Source organism: Dipodomys merriami, unplaced genomic scaffold (genome assembly GCF_024711535.1).
Source record: "Dipodomys merriami isolate MVZ:Mamm:240054 unplaced genomic scaffold, mDipMer1.0.p SCAF_7, whole genome shotgun sequence".
NCBI lineage: Eukaryota > Metazoa > Chordata > Mammalia > Rodentia > Heteromyidae > Dipodomys > Dipodomys merriami.
In genome coordinates, this window is record NW_027206290.1 from 14914030 (window position 1) to 14935458 (window position 21429).

Here is a 21429-nt window from a genome sequence, read left to right on the forward strand (position 1 = left end):
AAAAAGATGACAGTATCAGACATAATGTGAGAACAAACCATGGTGGACTTTATTTTATTTATTTATTTATTTATTTTTAATTTAATTTTATTTTATTTGTGAACATACTGTACAGAGGAGTTACAATTACATGGGCAGGATAATGCATACATTTCTTACCAAGCATTGCAGCCTCCTCCTTTGTTTACCCTTCACATCCCTTCCCAGCCTCCCCCCTCCCCCCCAATCCCAATCCTTCTCCTTCCCCCCCTCTCCCCCCCCACCCCCCTACCCCCCGCAACGACGTTGTAAAGCTCGTTTTGGACCTGACAACTTGTACTTCTCATTGTTGCAACAGGTCCACCATGGTGGACTTTAATATAGAGTTCAGAACTATCGGCACATTCAGGCTTCTGGTGGAGATGTTAGGACATATCCTTCGGGGACTGTAGGATATTTTCTGTATCTTTAACACACAAACACACATACACACATGTGTGCATATGATATATACATATACATGCAAACACACACATATATATATAATAGAAGAAACCATTACACTCATAACTATTCAAATGTAATGTACCCATAAAAATGAGTTCTCTTATACATAACCAAATGTCATTATCATATTTGAGAAAACAGTATTAGTTCCTTAGTATCATGTATTATCCATATCATTTAATGTATAGCTCATATTCAGATTTTTTCTACTGCCCCTAAAATATTTTCAGTCGTTTTAAATCAAGCTAAGCATTCATCAAGGTTATTGTGTTACATTTGGTTGGTTGTTACATCTCTTTGGTTTCTTGTCATCTGGCATAGTTCCCCTCACTTTTCTTCCCCCATGAAAATGAGTTTTGCAGGTATTCAAAGCAGCTGTCTTGTGGAATGTCTTTCATTCAGGATTCTTCTGCAGATTTTGCATTTTGATTTCCTTTTGGTTCCCTATAACCTGAATATATTGGAATACATGTCCAAAGGTGTCATTGTATGCAAGTTAAATATTTTGAGAGGAATATTTCATAAATTATTCTGTGAATTTAATGTCCATTATATTGAAAACAACATCATGCAATGCTACATTGTTGAAATTGCCAGATTTTTGCTTTGCATCCTTGACAATTACAAAGTAACCTACCTGATGATGCTTTGCCTTTATGTGAATATCCTGTTTCACAATGGTATTTTCCCATTGCTGATCTTTGTCTGAGTCAGTTATTTCATTGATAGTTGCAAAATAATGATATACAAGTATCATTCCTCTTTGATATTCTCCTCTGTATGTAAGTTTTCCCTCATCAATTATGATGATACATAATTCTTTTTTTTTCAGTTGTAGGGCCTGAACTCTGGGCCTGGGTGCTGTCCCTCATCTATTCAGCTCAAGGCTAGCTCTCTACCACTTGAGCCACAGTGCTACTTCGGCTTTTTCTGCTTATGTGGTGCAGAGGAATCCAACCCAGGGCCTCATGCATACAAGGCAAGCACTCTACCACTGAGCCACTTTCCCAGCCCTGATACATAATTCTTTACAGGCAAGATAAATGCCTAGTTCTTTTTCTTTCAGTATCAACTTTAGAGTAAGGATTTATTGAATAGTCAGTTACCTCTAATGCTTTTTTTCCCACATTTTTGAGTATCATATCATTAATGGCTTATATTTTACAGTCAAAATATATAAATCCACAGCGCCAAAATTTAGTTTTCAAATTACTCCTGTGTCCTTGTAACATGTCTCCTCTAATCAAGGAGCACTTTCTTGATTTTTGGCAAATGTTCTAAACTTGCCTTGTGATTTTTCTGCTCAACACATAGAATCAACTATTTCCCCCCAAATCTTGATTTTTTCTTTAGTAGGAAAGGATGAGTAGAAACTAGTTTTGGGGTTCTAGATGTGTTCATTGGAAGGGAGAAGTTATTGCTTCTACATCCTTTCAGGAGACAGTTGCAGTCGATCTACACACATACATCCACACACATCACACCACACACACACACCACAACATACACAGTCACACACACATACACACACACATATAGTCATGAGCCCATACTTATATTCCCAATTCAAACTTTTTTCTTAGGTAAAAAAAAAAAGAAAGACAAGCAAAAAGAAAGAATCAAGAATGGCTGTGTGTGTGTGTGTGTGTGTGTGTGTGTGTGTGTGTGTGTGTGCTTGTGTGTGCTTGTGTGCTGGTCCTAGGGCTTGAACTCAGGGCTTGGTTGCTGTTCCTGAGCCTTTCTGCTCAAGGCTAGTGGTCTACCAACTTGAACCATAGCTCCACTTCCAAAACAGGAACTTGTTTTGCAGAAACAACCCCAAATTAAAACATGGTATCTTCACTTGCTAACATTTCAATAACAAGATACCATACAGCTTGAGTGGATTAGGAATTCATTTTCCAATCATTCTGGAGGATGAAAGTTCAAGATCATTGTGTTTATAAAAGGTCATATGCATATAAATACAAATAAATTGACTAAAGTATGGTATATGCAGGGGAGGAGACCAATAATGTAACTCCTTTGATCAACCAACTAACAGTTTAAAATAATTAAAGATAACTTAAAAATGAAAACAAAAGAAGTCAATGTGTTAGCAGGTTTATTTTCTCCTGAAGCTTCACTCCTTAACTAATAAACATCTGCTTACTCCATTTCCTAACATGGTTACCTATCAGTATATATGTTGCCTTTGTCCTAATATTCTTTTTTTTAAAATAAGGATACTAGTCATATATGGTTAGAGTACTATATGATTTTATTTAAAGGTCTTATATCCAAACCAGATTACGTCCAAAGCATTAAGGGTTAGAATATTAGCATATTAATGTAGGCATGGGGTAGAACATCCTATAACATAAGGGATAGTAAAATACTACATGGTAAAGAGATATGCTTAAGAAAGTTAGCAAGTCTCTCTGGCTGGATCTCATTTCTGTCTGGACAACGTTTGGTAGCATTATTACTCCACATTAATTTGAGAAGTTGCCGATGATGAATGATGAGTCACATGTTCACCCATATGTCTATGGCCAATGATGAATATAGGCCAATCATAAATATACACAGAGAAAATTGGAGACAGAGGAATATATTCACCCTGTTTAGGCTTTGGACTTGAGTCATTATGTTTAGCTTGTTTTCTGCCAAGGGCATGGCATTTAATCATTGCCTTTTCTTTTTCAGAGCAAGGAGACTTGTGCCAACTGACTAACCTAATATCAGCCTTGACTGTCACAAATGGTATGGGAGTGGTAATTCTAATTTATTGTAGTGAAAGAAAAATTAAAGACAAGGAAATCAAGACAAAAATAATGGAGGCTGAGCCTGGTGAAATGACTTGCTCAAGGACTCGCTCTGCTAGTTAAGGATGGAGCCAGGACTCCCCTTGGTTCCTTTCCCAGTCAGTGTTCTATTTCACCACAACTAAGTAGTTCTGTATTTTATTTTTCTGATTAAAAATGTTCTTGGAAGTATTGCTTACAGCTAATTTGAAATGCCAAGGAACATTACAGTACAGTGGTTAAGAGAACAGACTGGTCTACCAAATCCAGCTGTATCATCCTACCACTGTCTATTCCTTGAGCAGGTTGTCACATTATTTAGTTACTTAATTTTCTTAGTGTTGGAATAGGGATAATGATAACATCTACCTCACAGAATGAGCCTGAGGACTTTAATTAATGAAAATATCTACAAATATAATTAACTACATAGGAAATGTTCCATAAATCGATTTTATTGTTCATTATAATGCCTAAAACTTACTAGAATTCAAAATTTCCATTCCAGTCTCTCAGATAAAAATGGATCAAAAATAGATAAATAAACACCAGCAATCACAGCCAAGAGGTTGGTTATTGTAATGTACAAAGATTAAGCGGTTGAGTCTCAGGGTAAAAAAAACAAGCACAACAACATAGTTAAGGGGTTTTACAAGCTCAATGATTAATAATCACAGCAACTGATGGACAAGATAACAGTCCCCAAGTTGGTAGAATAAAAGAAAAGGAAGTTCTAGGGCAAAAGAAGGACATGAGAAAAACCAAAAGGATGCTATCAAATCTATAAGCTCAACAGAAGCTCAGTACAAGACAGGAGTTAGTGATTATTCAGTGGCTCACCAACTTTTTTCAACCAAGATGGCTAGGAAGTAAAGAAAGCTCCCACCCTTCTCAAAGCCAAAGCCTAGCTCTGTATGCCAAGAAAACTGTGCTGAGAGACATCCGCTGCTCACATGCACATACTCATACACAAAATCAAATTTCATCCACTTTCTGCTATTCCATTGCTATTCTATTGGTAGCTCCCAATGAAGAACAATTTTCTCCTGGAGAAACAAGCTTGATTACTACGATAGCAAATGTCCTTTAATCTCTGAAGGAGCCATGAAGATGCCAGGAAGTCAATGAGTAGCCTGTGTCCGCTCTGGGTGTTGAAGGCAAGAAGCACCAGCTCAAACAAGATGTGAAGAAGCTCTATGACACTGGCATGGCCAAAGTGAGTGCCTGACGAAGAGAAGAAGGATATGTTCTTCCAGCTTCTGATAATGAGACTACAAACAAAATTCAGATCATTAAAACGGTAACCACCTAACGAGTTCTAAATATACATTAGTCAATTGTTAAATGAAGAGCGTTCCAGGTAAGGAATGAAGTTAAGATACCCAAACAAAGTAAAAGTTATTTCCAATAAGAGAGACTCTTATTGTTTCAAAGCCTAGGCTCTGTTAGTATGAAATCTCATGAGGAACTGGCCATTCCATCCTGAAGGGAGTCTCCGACCCTGCCTCTCATAAAAGTCCAGCTCATCACTGGGCCCTTTCAGTAGATCTAGCTGATCAGTAATTTCTCCTGAGATTCCAGGGCCCCTTGGAAAGGCTATCACTCAAAATTAATGAAATGCTCTTTGTGTTTGTATCTAAATGTATACATGGGAAATCTGATCTCAGTTGAAGTAATATAGCCTTTTGAATAGATATGCACTATAAATGATACTTACATAAAGGGCTAGTTTTGTGTATCTTTAAGGACCTTTTCAAGAGCCAAATAATATGAATCAAAAGGAAAAGCACAGAGAAATGAATACTCACAAAGCACATGGAGAAGACAGAGCCAGAAGAACTCTTTAAGAACAGTCATCTGCAGGCTTTCCAGCTAAAGTAAAACAGAAAGGCACTTTGTGTTGTGTGTTCATTCTAGTCCTGTGCTCTATTAAATGAGCCACATCCATACTTACTTTTCTGTCCATTCCCCTCCTACAGGGTGTAGATAAGAGCTAAGAACTGCAATGGAACATTTACAAGTATTTATTTTGAAAATGAATTAATATGTAATTCCTTTGACACAATAATTTCATTTTTAGGATTTTCTCTATAGAATGCATGAAGACATAAATATGAGGAAGTTGATCTCGTCTGAAATACTGTAAAGTGAAAGCAGCCTAAATACTCATGAATATGAACTGCTTGAATAAATTATGATTTAGTCATATACCTCCCTTTGAGTGACTGAACTTGAGTTGTTCAATATACCTTACTAATTGTGGACACATACTCATTTCCTATTACCTCTATAACCAATTGTTAGGATTTTAAAGGAATTACAGCAGCATAAATACATTACACTGCAGTTTGGATGTCCAGTATGGACTGAAATCAATGTAAAGAGTTACATTTTTTCTTGTGGAATCTGAGAGAACTTCTTTCCTACTCATTTACCTGTTGGTATAATTCCATTTGCTTGCTGGCTATTAGCTGAAGGCTGCTCTTAGCTCCTAGATTCCTCTCATTGGTGCCTGCTAGAAACCCTTTTGTCTCAAGAACATCAGCCCAGTATGGAATCCTTCTCATGCTACCATATCTCTGATGTTGTGTTCACCAGTGCATCTCTCTCTAAACTAGTGGGAAGAAGTTCCTGTTTTAGGGATATGAATGATCAGACTAGACATGCCCAGAAAGTCTAGAATATTCTCATCTCAAGGCTCAAAATCATCTGCCAGGTCCACTGCATCTTCTAAGGTAACATACCCACAGGTTCCAGAGATTTGGGTCTTTAGGGGCTATTATTCAACCTAAAGTACCTCTGTCATCTTCAACTTCCTCATTTCTAAAATAAGGCTTCTTCCCTACATGAGTGTTGTGAATGTTTGGCAAGACAAAGAACTTCATATATAGTATTCATTCAGCAAATGTTATTGATCATTCTTTTTGTCTTATATGGATTAAGATAAATGAAATAGAACCACATTAGTGACATAGAAAAATGTTCAAGTGACATAACAGAAAAGTTATGCATAGACTTGAGACTTTTGAAAAAAATGCATTGCTATTACTTTTGTATTAGAAATGATAGCCACACTAGGAATATAATGCAATATTTATTTGCCAGGTCAGTGTAGAGACAAAAGGAAATAAATTCATTATCAAATGACAGAAGGCAGCTCTGTACACAATCATTCACCAAACACTGTTGCTGTGGTTTCTTAAAAGATCATTTTTGAGCCAGGCATCTGTGGATCATGCCTGTAATCCTAGCTACTCAAGAGACTGAGATCTGAGGATTACATTTCAAAGCCAGCCTGGGCAGGAAAGTCCATGAGACTCTTATCTCCAACAAACCACCTTAAAACCAGAAGTAGCACTGTGGCTCCAGTGGTAGAGCATTAGCCTTGAGCTGAAGATCTGAGGCCCAGAGTTCAAGCCTTACGACTGACCAAAAAAAAAAAAAAAAAAAAAAAAATCATTTTTGTGCTTGCTATGGTTCACTGTTAACTTTCTGGGTGCCAAGGAGGTTCCAAAAAGCTAAAATTGTGCATTTGTGTGTGTGTGTGTGTGTGTGTGTGTGTGTGTGTGTGTGTGTGTGTGTGTATGTGTGTGTGTGTGTGTGTGTGTGTGTGCACATGTACATGTGTGTGTTTGTGTGAATAGTACTGCTTTCTAACAGCAGGAAGAATACACAAGTGATCAGTGTTTCTGTTTTCAACTTGACCAATAAAAAAAAAATCTAAAAGTAGGATGTCTTAACCTTCACTTTGAAATGCACTTTAAAACAAAAAATAAAATAACAAAAGAAAGAAAATAATAAAACATTGAAATTTTTGGTAAATAAAAATTACCAAGTGAAATACTAAAAACATTTGCAGGAGCTGGGAAGGTGGCTCAGGGGGAGAGCGCTTGCCTTGCATGCATGAGGCCTTGGGTTTGATTCCTCAGCACCACACAAGCAAAAAGAAAAAAGCCAGAAGTGGCACTGTGGCTCAAGTGGTAGAGCGCTAGCCTTGAGCTGAAGAGCTGAGGGACAGTGCCCAGGCCCAGAGTTCAGGCCCCACGACCGGACCAAAAAAAAAAAAATTTGCAAATGTAACAATAGTCATACTAAATAGAAATATACTATATCTATTTATTATGACAGAGATTCTCAGAGAAAATAAAATGTAGTTGTGTGAAAATACCATTAAGTTATAATTTTCAAACACAATATTAGTATTGTGTTTGAACATAAACACGATATTAATAAATAGCATTAAAATAATAACATTAATCATGGAAAGATACATAGTAAAAGGATAGGAAGAGAAGTCAATAGTAGATGCACTAATCTCAGGTTTGTGGTTGCCTCTAGGAAGAAAAAAAGAGGAAAATAAGGAGGGACATTTACAAAAAGATAATCAAACATATCTGTAATATTTATCTGAAATATATATGACAATAAAATTCTGGCTTATTATTCTATACTATTATCCCATACTTATTATTCCATACTTTTCCAAGATTGTGGATGTATCCCAGGAATAAAATGTTTGCCTAATATACTCAAGGTCCCAACAAGACAAAAAATATGATTTAGAAATATACTTTTCAAAAAAATTAGAATGGACAGGTGAAAATATAGTTCTACTATCTGTCCATCAGTTATCGAACATACATACTTGATATAATCTGAAAATGCCCAAAATGTACTAAAACTATTTAAGAAGATTCAAACAGAAACAGACTTACCCAGATATAATATAGTTCATAATTGCTTTCAAGAAACAAGTAATTGGGATAGTTAATAAATTTGTCAGAGAAATGTCATGTTGGCCAAAATCTGAAGGAGAAGTTCATGGATTTCTAGGAGAGAACAATTCAAACTGTGCCAAAGCTCCTGGTAGGGAGAGTTTTCATCACCAGAGACAGCTAAGAATAGCAGAAGGTCAATGAATCGAGAAAAGATTCCTTCCCCGAAATTCTGAAGACAGGAACACTGCTACAAGGATTTACATAGACATGAGCACAGAAACATGTCAATATTCAATTAAATAGAAGATGTAGATCTGTCATCACGGATTTAAATTGACTGATAAATACCGTCTATCCTATACATTTGATAGCTCCACAGTAAAATTATAAAGCATTAAGAAGACATTTGAAAGAAAAGGTATTTGAAGGCTTTGAAAGAAAAAAAAAAGAGGAATGCAGATTGAAAATAATGAGTTTTCTATTCATTCCCTGTGTGAAATCTATAGTTATCTTTCTAGGGTTTGTTAGAATTATTCAACAGAGTAATACCAACAAATATCCTTGCCCACAAGACCAATCTATTAAAAAAAACTATCCAATTTAATGTCATCAAAATATTCTAATGTTGGGCTAACTTCACCTTTGTGCCATCGAGGACATTTGAATGCAGTTCTCAGTCTAAGTTCTAGCAGGAGCTACAGCCCCTGAGAACTTACATGACACACTGTGTTTTCCAGTACAAGGGAACTTGTGGCCTGGTCCGACTCCCTCTGCCTCTTCACTACTACCCAACTCCTGTTTCCCCAACCTAGCATCATCTTGTTTTTCTGGAACACTGAGGGAACATGCCAAAGGTGACCCTGCCATTTAGCTGCCAATCTGCAAGAGTCCTGCCATGTTTCAAACTTTCCCAAAGGTCTCACCGTGGGATCACCTCACACGGATGCATCTGGGAGTTGATTCACTGGCCGTCTGTTTGAAAATGAAGCCTCAAAGTGTGTATCAAGCAGCCTTTCTCAATCACATGCCTAAAATGCTTGTGGCCATTGCTCCATCCCAGTGCCTGCCACAGCAGAACACATTCTGCTCCTTCCAGCTGGGAGCAGCTCACTTTCCTCCTGGAATCTACATTCCTGACCAGCCCACTTCTCCAGCTCATGTTCTTCATCTCAACCCTTGCTGTGCTGTGCATAGACATCCATGGAAGAATTGTTTCTCCAGCTGTCTGCACTCCCTTGAGCTCCTTGAGGACAGAGATCTAGTCTTTTTTCTTCCTGTTTGGTGTTATTAGAGATTGAATTCAGGGCCTCTCACTGATCTCTACCACATGAGATACTTCCTGCCCCTTTTACACTGGGTATCTATTAGATAGGGTCTCCCTTTGTCCCTTGGCCTGACTGGGCTGTTAGCATCCAACTTACTTGTGTTTCTATGTCCATGGAGACTTGAGCATGCACCATAACATCCATCAATTTGTTTGAGATGGGGTTTCTTGAACTTTTATGCCTGCGCTTGTCGCCGACCAATCATAATTCTTTAATGTGTGCCTCCCAAGTAGCTAGGATTACTGGCTTGAGCCACTGTATCTGGCTCAGTCATAGATCTTTTCACAGTTTCACCAAGTAGCAGTTTCTGGTACATTCTGAATTCACAGCAAACATTAACAGATGAATCCATAAATTAGTAATGCATTGATTTATAATTCTAGTTACTTGGATAACATATACTACTCATCTAGAGTAAAAAGACTCCTCAGTTTATCAGAGCAACAAAGTTTCCCCCGTTCCTTCTATACATGCTGTAGAGAAAATATTTCTCCTTAAGAATTTCACATAAATGCCTTATTAAGTGTCTGAATTTTGAAAGTAAAAGTGGAAAGAAATTATTTTCCCTTATAAAATTAAAATCTTAATTATTGGCAAAGAGAGGATACTAGATTGATTAGAAGAGAGATGGACCAGTAGTTTTTTTTCTATTTCTATAACTAATTGTGGGTGAGTAATTAAAAACATTAGTATCCATAAAAATCAACCTCAAACCAATAAGGATAGTATGTTGAGTCATAAAAATTCCATTCTATTTATATTTCTCCCCCACACATTCTGCACTTATCCCCCCCACATTCTGCATTTATCCTAAATGGAAAAGTATAAATATTGGGATAAAAATATTTAAACAACAGAAACAAGAAACTCCAAATGCTAATCCTGCCTAAAGGGCAGAATTTAATTCTATGCTAAACTACTGTATGTGGGATTAAGAGCATCACTAACCAAATATCGGAGAACAAATAATTACCACTGCCTCTCTCTTTACCACATATTTGCCTTACACATAATTTATACAACAATCCCACAGTACAGAAAAATAAAATGTTGCTTGAAACATTCTTTTCAGCCACAAACTTTTTAGGCTTAATTTTCTTCTCATCAAAGCTTCCTTCCTTCTCCCCCCCCCCGCCCCCCCGCCCCGTTATGGTCTGGGTTTGGATAGCAGTGAGATGCTTTCTCTCTGATATATAAGAACAGAGAAAAAAACATCTGTAACCTGCTGTTCTTGGCTGTGTACTTTCCATCAAGGCTTGGGCAACTGCATATGCAGGCTCATAGTTTCTGTAATTGGTTTATACAGTATGTTTTAAGTGGAATGTCCAGGGAGCAATTTATACAATCATTGATTCGTTCAACAAATATTCATCAGATATAGTACTTTTTGCCCAGAATTGTGCTAGGCTATCAAGATACCAGTGACAAAACAGGGTCTCTGCTCTTAGTGAGCTGGCCATCTAGTGGTAGGGACAACCAAACCAATCATTACAATGTAGAACAATAAGAGCCACAATGAGAGATGAGCAGGGAGTTATACAGACACCTGTCTGGGATAGTCAAGGCTGACTTCTAGAAGGAAATGCTATCTAAGGTGCATCTCAACTGATACTTAGGGAGGGCTCAGGTAATTGAAAAGTCAAAGCTGAGGGAAGGGACCTTAGAGATCAGAGCACGAGAGGAAAGGAGGTAGATGAGGCAAGATGGTGCTTACTGATGGAGCCAGAAGAATTAAACAGAGACATGTGAGGCCGACTCCAGGTAGATACTTTCTGTGCTCACAAGCCAAGCAACACTGCTGTAGCCCCCCTTCCCTTCTCCTCCTGGGGCAACGACAATAAAGAAGCTAGCTACAGCTAGGTACCAGTAGCTCACACTTGTAATCCTATCTACTTAGTAGGCTGAGGTCTGAGGATCACTGTTCAAAGCCTGCGCAGACAAAGGAGTCCAAGAGAGTCCTATCTCCAATCAACCATCAAAAAGCTGGAAGTGGAGGTGTAGCTAAAATGGTAAAATACCAGCCTTGAATGAAAAAGCTAAAGGACAGTACCTGGGCCCTGAGTTCAAGCCTCAATATTGGTACACATGTGAGCACATGCGTGTGTGTGCATGTGCACACACACACACACACACACACACACACACACACACTCACAAGGCAGCTGAGAGCCCAGATGCATTCATTGCAGAGAGCTAGTTAAGCTTTTGTGTATAGCAGTATCTTGGCTAGATGGATTCTTACTTTTACTTTTATTTCCATGGAGAAATACGCCATCAAACCATAGCTCCACTGCAACTCCAGCCCTGTTCTGACTAAAATTATTTGTCTAGAGTCTGCCCTAAGTCAAGAGATTTTACCTTATTGTGCTTCAGGACCTCATTTTTAGAACAGATTACAGTGAGGATGAAATAATCCAGTATATGTAAAATGACAAAACAAAGTCCAGTTCAAAGTAAATGTCCAGTAAGTATTAATAGTGATGATTTCACTCTTCATGTGAAATATGTCAGTCAGGTGAGCTGGACAGTTACTTTAATAAGAAACACATCATTTATAGGAACTGAGTTCAAACAAATTGTAGTTGCTGTTCTTGTCTAATGTCTTTATCACTAGCATGGTTATAGGAAAGTTAAACCTCTGACAACAAAGGCCAAATCCAGGCAGCCTGTCAAAGGAGTTAACAATAGATCTCTTGGTCTATTGCCACATGTATTTATCACTGTCAGGCATGAAGATACAAAGATACCTGATAAGGACTAACAATCTATTTTTCATTCATGACAATTTAAACAAGTGCATGTCACTACAGAATATAAAATGGCCCCTTCAATCCTGCCAAAGCTTAGAGTATAGTCAGGGAGAGGAGTTGTGCGGACAGGATGGAGACACAAGGCAGGAGACATGTGACAAAGTAGCAGACTAAGGACTTACTGAAAACAGTCTTTATTCCAGCAAGACTCTGGAAGTACCTGCTCTGGGTTTTTTCAGGATGCTATCTGTGGGAATTAGAAGCCACATCTCTTAGCTGGGATGTTCAGGAAAAGCTTGCTGGAGATTAGAACTAGAACTGGAAAAGCTTCACTTCTGGGACTTTTTGTTGGACTTTTGTTATATAGTCCAACACGTCCTGTAGCTTTTTCTAAAGATACAGGCTACAAAGCCTATGTTAAAGGAAATATTTGATAAAATGGGATTGTTCCTACAGAACTGCCTCCAACCTGAATCCAGCCATTGCTTAACAATGAACAATACTTAACTTCCCACTGCATTGTTGGGCTGGAAAGTCATCCTGCCCTCCCCGGCTTTCCATTCCCCTTCTCGCCGGATGCCCTTCTTTCCCCATGCATCACTGGGAAGCATGCTTGTAGCATATGCTTGGATCCTGTTCTCAATTATTGGTTGTGTAATTTATTGATAAAGGAAAGCCAAATATGAGTAACAAGGAAAGCTTAATTAGAAATGAAGTACTCAGTGTCCCAACAAGAAAAATTCCAGGGCTTTGAAAATAGAAAATCAGTGATGCATAGCATTTCTGTCACTGAAGAAATCATCCCAAGACTTAATAAGGCAGAAAATGGACTAAACAGATGGTGATGCTATCAGTGGCAAAGAATGGACACCTATGGAGAAACAGATTTATTGAAAAATGAAATGAGTCTAGCATGCTATAAGAATACATTTGTGCCTTAAAATGAGAGTATAGAAAATCAGTAGTAGATATGAAAAGGAATACAAAACTAGCCACTAAGAAAGAACTTGACAGGGAATGGGTGGATCCCAAAAGGGATTAGCTAATTTAGCTAAATAGTTCAAGGGTCTGACTTCACTCTTGAATTCACTATGTGAATGAAGCAATCAAAACAATAACTTTGCATAGAGGGTGGATACTGCTTAATTTTGACAACTTTGCCCTTTAGAAAAAAAATCACAATGGAGAACTGCTTCTACTACATAGATATAGCCTTCTCTTTTCTGGCTACAAGGATCTGAACATATTTCTAAGTTGACCATGAACGTTGGGTCAGTGGATAGGCCATATTCTCCATGCTATAGGAGACAATCAAAGGCTTGGTTTGTTAAAACATCTTTGAGGATTGTGGGACTGAACATTGTTTTAAATGTCAGTGAATTGCTGGATGATCTTCATCAGATCACTTAACCTCTGCTTTCTAATTATTGTGTCCTACCACACACACACACAACACACATACACACACACACACACACACACACGCACACACACACTGAAGCATTGAGAGACAGTAAATTGGTCAAGATGCTCTCACATCTAAAAAATAAAACTAAAAAGGAAGCACGCAAGACCCAGCCTCTGAATGATGGCATAACAAGTTGCTATTTATACTTCATCTTGCATCCACTGATGGGAGCTTGGGGTCATTGTCTGCCAGAGAGTAATTTTAGGGAATGAGCTTCCCAGTATGCTCACAGCTTAACACTGCTTGTATCACCATCTTGAGTCAGCAGCAGATAATGCTGTACAGAATGAACTAATTTTAGCCATCTGTGGATCCTTGTAAACACTCCATAGTGACTCTGGAAAGTCAGTGTGAACTTGCTATCTCTGCTTCATTTCCTGCTTCCAATAATCCATGAGGGTTATTTATAGAGACAAGATCTTACAGGAAATGTCTAGGTGAAATGCTCTGTTTCCGAAGAGGCTTTAAAAGATCTGTTCACAGAACCTGCAATCTGAGGGCCATCTGGTTAAATAGATCTAGAAAAATAAGGAACAAGGAAAGCTAAGGGTGTCATCTGGATTAGAGGAGAAAGTGTCCTTTATATGACTCTCATTTCAGCGATAGTTCCAGGCCATAGATCATGGAAAGAGAAACCAAGAGGAGAAAATGCTGGTTGCTGGGCCTAACAGTCCTTCCAGCTCTCATACTGTACATTAGGAGTGTGAAATGATTCTTCAATTTCTGAACCATTTCATTCTGAGTCACATTTCATTGATAGTCACATGCTGAATATAAAACACCGGTAATTTGCTTAGTGTCTACTGGGTCACTGAGAAAGAATAGGCCTGGTGACAAACTTTACTGGTGGTCACAGCTTCCTGACCCTGGGTACTGTTACTACCTGTAACAGTACCACTCCTATTTCATGCTGTCGGAATTGTAAGACTTTGCACTGAAGGGTTGTGTTTCTGAGAAAAATGATGGGTTCATCTGTATTTATAACAAAAATTGTAGAAATCACACAGAAAGGTAGAGTTGGGAAGAAGAGGCAGAGATAATTCTAGGCAAATTAAGTCCTTGAGGTTGTCTGGGAATATCCAATCAACTCAGAATAAGTGAAGCATCTAGTCATTTGAGGAAAAAAAAAAAAAAGCATTGTGGGATTTGTCTTTTCTCAAAAATTCTACAGCCCTAGAATGTTTGCTATCCATTCTCCCTAGTCCAGAAAGAGAAGGAGAGAATTTCAAATGAAGTGGCTGTAAGGCAAGAAAGGAGAGAAGATAGGAGGGAAACTGGAGGTAGAATGGGAAATACTAAAAAAGAGACAGGGAAATGGTGTGTCCTGTAATTGTTTTCATAAGTAAGACAGCCTAATACAACCTCTGGTGTAGAATTTCTATTTCTTGACTTTTCTTATAAGTAATTTTGAGACTTTTGCATTTAGGGAGGGGGCAAGACTTTGCTAAAGGAAACTTCATTTAAATCCCTCTTTCCAAAGAAAATATGTATCATACCAAGACATACGCTGTATGTGTAGCTTCGCTGTCCTGCTGGAAACTCGGCCTCACTGATGGTTTCTTTGACTGTGGATCCCAGTGTCCTCAGCTACCCCTCTAGGAGTGAGTTTGATGTCCCTGGTTGAGTACAGCCAGCCTTTTAGAGTAGGGGAGAGGCAGCCAACCTTGGCTGTGTGATAATAGAAGGCTTGTGTGGCAGTCTCTGTGAACCATGCAGGCAGTGTTCTTGCAGGAGCCCAAGAAACCAACCTTTTGAGGAACGTTGTGTTAAGGAATGTCTGGAATGTTTTTAGTCCTGAGAGTTTCCGGGAAGCCTATATGGTCGAAAGGAATTGGCAAAACCATATTATAATGTTAAGCAAGACTGCTTCACATCAGGGAGAGACTGAGGAAGAAATCATTAAGATGAGGGATGGGTCTGTCTCATTTCAAGCATTTAATGCAATTCAGAATTTCTTTCTGGAAACCTCTTGCATTGCACAGACTATCTATTATCCCAGATATAGGAGAGAGTAGATGCAAAGTAGACTATACAGTTTTAAAAAGCCACCATGAGCATTTTTTTCACACTGTTCTTTAGAATATACGAATGTATGGAGTATTTAAAATATCAACATACTTGCAGTACAATTTACAGCATTCACAAATGTTACCTGTAGAATTGGGAAGTTCTGTTTCTGATTGTATTTTAATTTAAAAAGTTTAAAAATTCTATTTATAGGTAGGCACCTATATGCATGTACATAAATATTCCTTATTTTGTCTGGGTGTCTCTTTTATTTATTAGAACTATAAAGAACCTGTTGAAGACATTATTTCAAGAACGGAATGTAGCACTTCAAATTACACTTATTGTGTAGATGGTCATTTACTTTTTAGTTTTATTTGGCATGTTCTTCATTTTAAGATGTCTCAAATTGCCTGTGTTCCACAATATAGTATAATCAGATGTAAGCTTCATACTATTTACAGACATATAGGTAGAAATGTATATGTAAATATACATAAAACTGAACAAAATTTCATAACATCTACCCTCAACAAGAGTGATGCATTTTTGAAATTTTCTAATCTATTTATTGCTTCCTTTTTATGAAATATTGATCATGATTATGAATCATTTTATTAATGTTCTTACCCACTGATGGATTGTGACTCAGAATATGAAAAACACCATTCTATCTAATTATCTAAGTAATGTCATAATCTTATGAAAGAAAATGAACTATTATAGTGCATTAATATGGATGCATATTCAAAGAAATGAACAAATATTTTGACCTAATTATGATAATTTTCATTATTTTATCATATTATGAAGAATGTCAACTTTCTAAAGAAGAGAATAGTCATATAATCTATTTCTTCTTTTTATATATCATTTATCACAACCTTTCAAATATAAAAACAAAGTTATCCCCCTAGTGTAGGCTTTCCAAATCCTGTCCTCAATTTTTTTTTATATAGAAAAGGTCATAATTTGAATGGAATACACAATTAAAAGTCTAGGGTTTTTTTATTTATTTATTTTTCCGGTCATGGGGCCTGAACTCTGGGCCTGCACTCTACTACTGAGCCACCTTCCCAGCCCAAAAGTCTAGGCTTTTGAATGATTTTACTTTTGAATTTTATAAGAAGGCCACATGTAGCATGGAATAAATGCAGAGTCAAGTTCTGGGCACTTGGTGTTTCCTTAAAACTTGCTATAAAAAATTATCTTTTGGGCTAGAAATGTGGCTTAGTTGTAGAGTGCTTGCCTAGTATGCATGAAGCCCTAGGTTCGATTCCTCAGTACCACATAAACAGAAAAAGCTGGAAGTGGTGCTGTAGTTCAAGTGATAGAGTGTTAGCCTTGAGCAAAAGCAGCCCAGGGACAGTGCCCAGACCCTGAATTCAAGCCCCAGGACTGGCAATTTTTTTTAAGCTGCCTTTTCAAGATAGAATCAGATGCTCACTAAAATTTAGAGAAACTCCGTGATGACCACGTGTGAAAATGAATAACCATTCTCTAATTGGAGCAATGATTCATAATCCAGAGCTCCTTCAGTCATGGAAAGCGATGGGCTACCTAGAGCCCTGCAGGCTCAAGACACTGAAATACTATATTTAAAATAGGTGGTGACACTAGACACTATGTGGAAAGTGAACTGTACATCTTGTGGGTGGGGATGGGAGGGAAAAACTAGGAGAGAATGAGGGTAGTAGAGACATAGTTCAGAAAGAATTATACTCATTACCTGATGCATGTAGCTGTAACCCCTCTGTATATCACCTCTACAATAACAATAAAATATATTTTTAAAAATATTGGCTGGGAAGGTGGCTCAGTGGTAGAGTGCTTGCCTTGCATGCATGAGGCCCTGGGTTTGATTCCTCAGCACCATATAAGCAGAAAAAGCCGGAAGTAATGCTGTAGCTCAAGTGGTAGAGTGCTAGCCTTGAGTTGAACTGCTGAGGGACAGCGCCCAGGCCCAGAGTTGAGGACCATGACTGACAAAAAAAAAAAAAAAAAAAAAAAAATATATATATATATATATATATATATATATATATGTAGATACACACACACACACACACACGCACGCACACACACACACACACACACACACACACACACATATATATGGTGAATTCTGCTTGTGCATCTGGTTCATAAATTTAAACTAAACTCCAATTTGAATTAGAATTAGTCCCTACCAGAACTTCTTGATGCTACTTGCTGAGATACAGATTTTAAAATCCTAAACATGGCAAAATGGGTTTGATGGACAGCAAGCCAATTAGACCCTTCTGGTAAGAATCCCTTTGAGCATCTCCTCAATGGACTTTATTCTTCATCGTGCAAATTTCTTCTTCCCTCAAAGTGAGGAGTTCTGGTTACATGACTCTCAATATGTGCTCCTTCCTTAATCCCAATTAGCTTTATTCAGTTCCTTTGGGTATTAGATAGGAAAATCTTAGCCAGGTGAACTCAATGATAGCTATCATTCTAAGTATAGTTTATGCCATATGAAATCAATGTAGTAAGTCATCTTTCCTGACTTGTCTACCTCACTTGGTATGATTGCCTACTGACTACTGCCTCCCTCACTAGACTAAGTGGTATGGTGGATATCCTATTCACAGAGACATCCCTAATTCTTTTTCTTTTTTAATTTTTGTTTTGTTTTGTTTTTTGGGTCAGTTGTGGGGCTTGAACAGCCTGGGTGCTCTTCAACTCAAGGCTAGCGCTCTCCCACTTGAGCCACAGCGCCACTTCTAGCCTTTTCTGTTTATGTGGTGCTGAGGAATCAAACCCAGGGCCTCCTGCATGTGAGTCAAGCACTCTACCACTGAGCCACCTTCCCAGCCCAACACCTCAATTCTAACCCAGTGGATGGAGCACATTTTCTGGGTGCTAGCACAAGTGTATTGAGGGAATGAATAAATGACAAACCAATAGCAACTTAATTACTTACTTTGAGTAGCAATTTCAGTCATAAGTCAGCCTTTTCTGTACCAGGCCCGTATGAGATAAGTGACATGCAGGAGATCTCCAACCAGAGTCGAAGTGCAGCCACAGCCCGTGGAGGAGCCACAGAATCTTAGAACAGGCAGAAACTTTTGACTCAGACATGTGGAAATCTAGGAGCATCCAGGACCTGAAAGAAAAGACCCCACGTCTTTTTTTCCCCTTGTCTTCCTCCAAATCTTCGTGGCAAATATTCACTACTAAAATAAGAGGGTACAATAATTTTACAAATAAATGGCTATATTGAACATTGTCTGAGGCATATACAATTCTCCTATACATGTTTGATTAATGAAGGCATACCCAAGAGAATTCAGTGCCACACACTGTTATTCTTTGGATACTAGGAAGAAATAATTTAACCAGGTGAAGTCAAATGCCACTTATTGTCCTAAGTATTAGTTTAAACCTTTTGAAATGGTCATTTTAGTAGGTCAAGTATCAGCAGTTTCATATAGTTCAACACATTGCAGGTTTAAATTGCCACTGCATCATTAAACACAAGCCAAGACTGATGATAAAGTCTGAATGGTAAATCAGGCATTGGCAGCCTTAGGAGAGAATTAAGCACCAAAGTGGACATGAAGGATGCAAGAATGACTGGGTCCGTTCTTTCTGAAGTGTGCTATGAGGCATTGTAGCTCCACAAAACATTTTATGAGGAAAAAAGTAAAAGACTGGTTTGGGAAATAATATAAACAAGACCCTTTCCCTAGAGTTTCAAAATATGGACCAAAATATCACATTAGCATATCAAAGAACACAAGTGGTACTACGATTTAACCAAAAGGTCACTTTAACATGTTTAAGCCAGGATATTCCAAATCAATTTGACTAAAGATATGTTGTTTGTAGGCATGTCCATTATCACAGTGATTATACTTCTACCCTGTGATCCAAGTATCTCAATCACAACTGTCTGAGCCTGGATCCATCCCACCTTCCACCCTGTCAGAAGCCCACTCCAACTCTTCTCACTGTTTCCTAATAATGGGGAGAAGACAGGAGTCCAGACTCCACATGGCAATATACAAGTTTCATACTACAGATTTCATGTCTCACAATTCCATCTACGTAGTATTGGTGTGTTTGAATGAACGTTAGTGGGGATTTGTAGACTCATAATATACATTTTACATCTTATAATATGTATGTGCCATGTGCTTTTCATGCTGTTGTTCCTTACATTTTTATATATCTCATGTTATACCACATTTCTAATAATGAGCCTAGGATGTACATATTTTTGTCCATATTTTATATGCAGTCTTTAAAAATGTTAAGCTTGTGATCCAAAGTTCATAACTGGGGGGAAACAGAGGCATGGCTCAAGTGGTAGAATGCCATGCTTGAGCATAAAAGTTAAGAGCTCAAGTCTCAGTATCACTAGTATCAAGTCTCAGACCATCAAATGCTTATAATCCCTCTACTTCATTAATAAGAGCTGACACATAGTGCTAACAATGAACCAGGCACCAAATTTTAACCAATTCAACTCAGAATAAACTGACATCAATGTTATTGCTATCTCTATTTTCCAATGGGGCAAGAAGCTGAAGAAGTTAACCAATCTTGCTAAAGTCACACAGCTGGAAAGAGACAGGGTTGGAATTCAGACGTAGGCTGTACAGTAGTGGTTCTACAATCAAGAAACCCATTTATCAATGTTTAATCCAGGACTTTCCAAACTGCATTGACTAGGGAAACATGATTAATAGGCAATGTCTAGAATTATAATTAGTCATTTTGACAAACAACGTGGGAATCACAAGACCAATTTCCTCCTCCTTGCTTTATCTATCTTCTCCAGTGGAGAAGTCCATGCTCCTAGTCTCCTTACCCTTAGACATCTGATAGTCTCTAGTTGCTGTCTGTCTATTGGCTACAGAGGCTACATTGCACTGCTGGTTATCTCCTAAAGATTTATAATGGAATTAAACCAATATAATATGTTTGGAAATATTAATGTAAAATAGAAATTGAGAACATGAAGTAGTGTTTTTCTTCTCATGTCCATACAGAGAAAATTAATAATCAAACATACAAAAAACCTAGAAATCTCTAGTATCATGAGGCTGTGCATTACAGTGTGAATAGTAAATTCTATGAAGGTTTGGTTAAAAAAAATTGAGTTCAACAATGGCAACACCTTCAATGTTGAATAAAGGCTAATATTTAAGGGTATTTTTAATGAGCCAAGCATGCTGCCATGTGCCATCATTCATCTTATTTCAAATTAAATCTATGAAGTGGACACTTTCAGTATTTCCATTGTACAGAAGCAAAATTCAAGGCATTGAAAGTTAAAGAAACTATCTCAGGATCACACAGTAATACAGCACAGAGTGGAGGCTGAACAGAAAGAGAAGACCTGTTTTGTTTTGTTTTGTTTTTAATCTGTCCCCAGCTACTTGAGATGTAAACACTGGGGTACACCAAACAAAGTCACTTCTGAGCCCCCAGGTTTCAACAAAGTGATAATTTTCTCTTTTAAAAACCCTACATTAAAAAGAGCATAGCATCTACAAATGGTTATCCTTGAGGAACCTTCAAAATCTGTCAAGTGGAAATGAGATTCCAGAAGGGAAAACCCTGAAAACCTTTAATTGCTCCAAGATGATATGTTGGTTTGGCAGATCTGGCTCATCTTAAAAGAAAATGTTTTTGGAAGGTATAACTGGCATTAAAGAAACATGATTCGGGTTCTCATACTCATAAAATCATAGTTGTCCTTTCTAGGTTTGCTGAAAACTCTGTTTTGTAATTTCTGACTAAGCTAGAGAAAACCAACACTATACACACTTAGGTACATTCTGCACTTTTCTTCCCTTCATCAAAACACCACTTAGGAAGATTTTAGTATTTTTAGTTACCCAGAGAACTAAA

General features: G+C 37.8%; 1 long non-coding RNA gene across 1 annotated transcript in view; it reads right to left on the bottom strand.

Annotated features, from left to right (window-relative positions):
* Positions 1-277: 277 nt before the first annotated feature.
* Positions 278-21429, bottom strand: part of LOC138816749 (uncharacterized) — a 65163-nt gene continuing 44011 nt past the window's right edge. The window contains exons 3-4 of the long non-coding RNA XR_011368726.1: positions 18491-18673; positions 278-937 (exon numbers count right to left, since the gene is read on the bottom strand). This is a non-coding gene — a long non-coding RNA (uncharacterized lncRNA). The remainder of the gene's footprint in view (positions 938-18490; positions 18674-21429) is intronic.